This window comes from Coenobita brevimanus, chromosome 10 (genome assembly GCF_032717465.1).
Source record: "Coenobita brevimanus isolate Jiangsu-jjx chromosome 10, ASM3271746v2, whole genome shotgun sequence".
Classification (NCBI taxonomy): domain Eukaryota; kingdom Metazoa; phylum Arthropoda; class Malacostraca; order Decapoda; family Coenobitidae; genus Coenobita; species Coenobita brevimanus.
In genome coordinates this window covers 6,872,943-6,877,162 of record NC_136963.1, presented here as the reverse complement: position 1 = coordinate 6,877,162, position 4,220 = coordinate 6,872,943, and the positions used below count along the sequence as shown (strand labels likewise).

At 37.9% G+C, this 4,220-nt stretch overlaps 1 protein-coding gene across 1 annotated transcript in view; it reads right to left on the bottom strand.

Annotated features, from left to right (window-relative positions):
• Window positions 1-4,023: 4,023 nt before the first annotated feature.
• LOC145410389 (synaptosomal-associated protein 29-like) overlaps window positions 4,024-4,220 on the bottom strand; it is a 19,789-nt gene continuing 19,592 nt past the window's right edge. The window contains exon 7 of the mRNA XM_080280545.1: window positions 4,024-4,220. This exon is cut by the window's right edge and continues 1,564 nt beyond it. The gene's annotated coding sequence lies outside the window, so the exon portion shown is untranslated.

Here is a 4,220-nt window from a genome sequence, read left to right as displayed (position 1 = left end):
ACATAAACGTATCCGATAGAGTCAATGGGCCACACTTCCATTCACTCATCATTCAAGCCCCTGGAATCCTGGCTCTATCTGATACGCCAAAAACATTCACCACGTTCTGTAGCTTCACATAAACGTATCCGATAGAGTCAATGGGCCACACTTCCATTCACTCATCATTCAAGCCCCTGGAATCCTGGCTCTGATACGCCAAGAAACATTCACCACGTTCTGTAGCTTCACATAAACGTATCCGATAGAGTCAATGGGCCACACTTCCATTCACTCATCATTCAAGCCCCCGGAATCCTGGCTCTGATACGCCAAGAAACATTCACCACGTTCTGTAGCTTCACACCAAACTGGTCCTCTCCACGTTAGTCTTTGCTTTATAGTTGGAACCAAGGCCTCAGAGGCGATCGTCACCTCCACCATGGGTCGTGCCTCGTGTCTGCTTCCTCTGACGGGCAGTTTTACATCATGACTGTTTTCTGAGTTAATTTTAAGTCAGATTTCGGTCGCATGTAAATTCCCGTACTCCTTGACACGTGGTGGACTGCAGACTCGCCCTTCCTCGTCTATTTCCTCCCTAATCCCGCCTTTCATTCCTCCTCTTCATCATCAGACGGAGCGCTGCTATTCCAGGTGAAGGTTCTCTCACTGCCAGTCACTTCCCACCCGGTTAAATAATAATCTCTCGGTCGTTCTAAACACTGCATACTCCGGCCATCCAGCCTTGGGTTCCTTCTTCCTCGCAGACCAAAAAAACAATATCAAAAAAGAATCTACTACACCATATCCTTTATTTCTCCTACTCAAAAATTGCACAGGATATTAATAAAGTTCAAACTGACACGTAAAAAGCAAGCATACCATTTTCTTTACCAACCTTCAACATCTCCAATAAAACGATCATTATTAGTTACATATACACTCTGCCCTTTACTTCTCTCACTCAGCAAGTACGGAAAATAGTAATAAAGACCTGGGATGGCTACTTACCTTTACTGGGGAGGAAATAAACGCGGGAGAAGTGAAATTATACAAACGCTTCTTCTCAGCATTCAAATTTCTCCCATGATGCCTCAGTGATTACGTATGACTACAAGCATAATATATTTACCTTAGATAATTAACAAAACTATTTATATTACGCAAAAAACTGTCTTTATTTTTATTGTATTTAAGGCTACACTAGATGAAGACATTTTATGAACCTGAAGCTCCCAAACAATAATTATATTTACGTTATTGCAAATGGAAATGATAATACTCTGCTCTTATTTTGATTATATTTAAACCTATATTATTTATGTAAGTTTTAGTGCCATAAATCTTGCCGGAAAAAAATAAATACCTCAAAATGTTTCCAATCAGTTTCAAATTATTTCACTCCCTTTTCACTCTAACTAGATCTAACATTGCCGTCTTTTCCTCTTTAATGCCGAGTTGTGGCAATAAATCAACACTAGAATATGATGCTAGTCACGAAGAAGTGCTATGAGAGGTTGTACAGCCATGACACTTGCCCATATTGGTATTTGGAAGTTGATTTTGGCGTTTATGATAGATCGGTAAATTATAAATGATCTTCATATTCTTAAACTGTTCCCTGCCCCAGCTGGGATTTGAACCTGCGTCTATTTGGACAGCAGACCCTCTCCCTATCCACTCAGCCACCATCTCATCCTAGGTCTCTATCTGCCACTGCTTATGACCTCCAGGCTTTGGATTTTCTTAGGAGGCATATATTATTTCATCCTGCTGAGAGAGAGAGAGAGAGAGAGAGAGAGACAAAGAGAGAGGTGATGAAGTGAATTAAAGGCAATATTAGGATGAACAAAAGGATGGAAGGAAGGATGGAAGGAAGGAAGAATGGAAGGAAGGAAGGAAGGAAGGAAGAATGGAAGGAAGGAAGGAAGGAAGGAAGAATGGAAGGAAGGAAGGAAGGAAGGAAGAATGGAAGGAAGAAAGGAAGGAAGGATGGAATGTAGAATGGAAGGAAGGAAGGAAGGAAGAATGGAAGGAAGGAAGGAAGGAAGGAAGAATGGAAGGAAGAAAGGAAGGTAGGTAGGAAGGAAAGAAGAATGGAAGGAAGGAAGGAAGGAAGAATGGAAGAAAGGAAGGAAGGAAGGAAGGAAGGAAGGAATAGAAGAGTAGATGAGAGAGAGAGAGAGAGAGAGAGAGAGAGAGAGAGAGAGAGAGAGAGGGGCCAAAAATAACCAATGTAATTCTTCATTTATTTACAAGAAAGCTCTGTGTTGGGTCTTACAACTATATATATAATTTTTTTAATGTGTAAATAACTCAAAAAATAATGTATAATAATTCCCCCCAAAATATAATATATAATAATTTCCAACACAAAAAAATCATATAATTTCCAAAAGTCAAAAAATAATATATAATAATTTTCAACACTCTAAAAAATTACAATATATAATGATTTCCAAAACTCAAAAATCCCATCTCCATTGTATTGCAAAATTTTTAAAGCTAATATGATACTCCCTCAATCTCAAAAAAATAATAATTATAATAGTGATAGCATTAATTTTACTGATGATAATAATAATAGCAATAATAATAATAGTAACAATAATAATAATAATAATAATAATTTTAATACTGATAATAATAGCAATAATAATAATAACAATAATAATAATAATAATAATAAAGATAATATTGATAATAATAATAGTAATGATAATAATAATACTGAAAATAATAATAATAATATTAATAAAAAATAAAATAATAATAATAGCACCCATAGTAATAATAATAATAATAATAATAATAATAATAATAATAATGATAATAATAATAATAATAATAATAATAATAATATCTTTTAATAAGTTTCTTTATATTATTTTACGAGGTCTGTCTAGAAAGTATGCGACCTTAGGCAGACCACGACGAATGTGACGAGGCAGCCACAGGAGACCAGAAACCATCTTTGAAAACTACAGGAGACCAGAAACCATCTTTGAAAACTGTAGGAGGCCAGAAACCACCTTTGAAAACTGTAGGAGACCAGAAACCATCTTTGAAAACTGTAGGAGACCAGAAACCATCTTTGAAAACTGTAGGAGACCAGAAACCATCTTTGAAAACTGCAGGAGACCAGAAACCATCTTTGAAAACTGCAGGAGACCAGAAACCATCTTTGAAAACTACAGGAGACCAGAAACCATCTTTGAAAACTGTAGGAGACCAGAAACCATCTTTGAAAACTGCAGGAGACCAGAAACCATCTTTGAAAACTGTAGGAGACCAGAAACCATCTTTGAAAACTGTAGGAGACCAGAAACCATCTTTGAAAACTGCAGGAGACCAGAAACCATCTTTGAAAACTGTAGGAGACCAGAAACCATCTTTGAAAACTGCAGGAGACCAGAAACCATCTTTGAAAACTGCAGGAGACCAGAAACCATCTTTGAAAACTGTAGGAGACCAGAAACCACCTTTGAAAACCTGCAGGAGACCAGAAACCATCTTTGAAAACTACAGGAGACCAGAAACCACCTTTGAAAACTGTAGGAGACCAGAAACCATCTTTGAAAACTGTAGGAGACCAGAAACCACCTTTGAAAACTGTAGGAGACCAGAAACCATCTTTGAAAACTGTAGGAGACCAGAAACCATCTTTGAAAACTGTAGGAGACCAGAAACCATCTTTGAAAACTGTAGGAGACCAGAAACCACCTTTGAAAACTGTAGGAGACCAGAAACCACCTTTGAAAACTGTAGGAGACCAGAAACCATCTTTGAAAACTGCAGGAGACCAGAAACCATCTTTGAAAACTGTAGGAGACCAGAAACCACCTTTGAAAACCTGCAGGAGACCAGAAACCATCTTTGAAAACTACAGGAGACCAGAAACCATCTTTGAAAACTGTAGGAGACCAGAAACCACCTTTGAAAACCTGCAGGAGACCAGAAACCATCTTTGAAAACTACAGGAGACCAGAAACCACCTTTGAAAACTGTAGGAGACCAGAAACCACCTTTGAAAACTGTAGGAGACCAGAAACCACCTTTGAAAACAGTTTGAGGACCGACTTTGAGGGGGCAGTAGCGTCCTAGCACAACACTGCAGGCTATTTATTCTTTTACAGCCTAAGGTCGCGTACTTTCAAAACAAACCTCGTGTATATGTTTTCCAAATACTCTTCCACGCAATACTCTGTTCACTCTGACTTGGCCTAAAATTGCTAGTCACG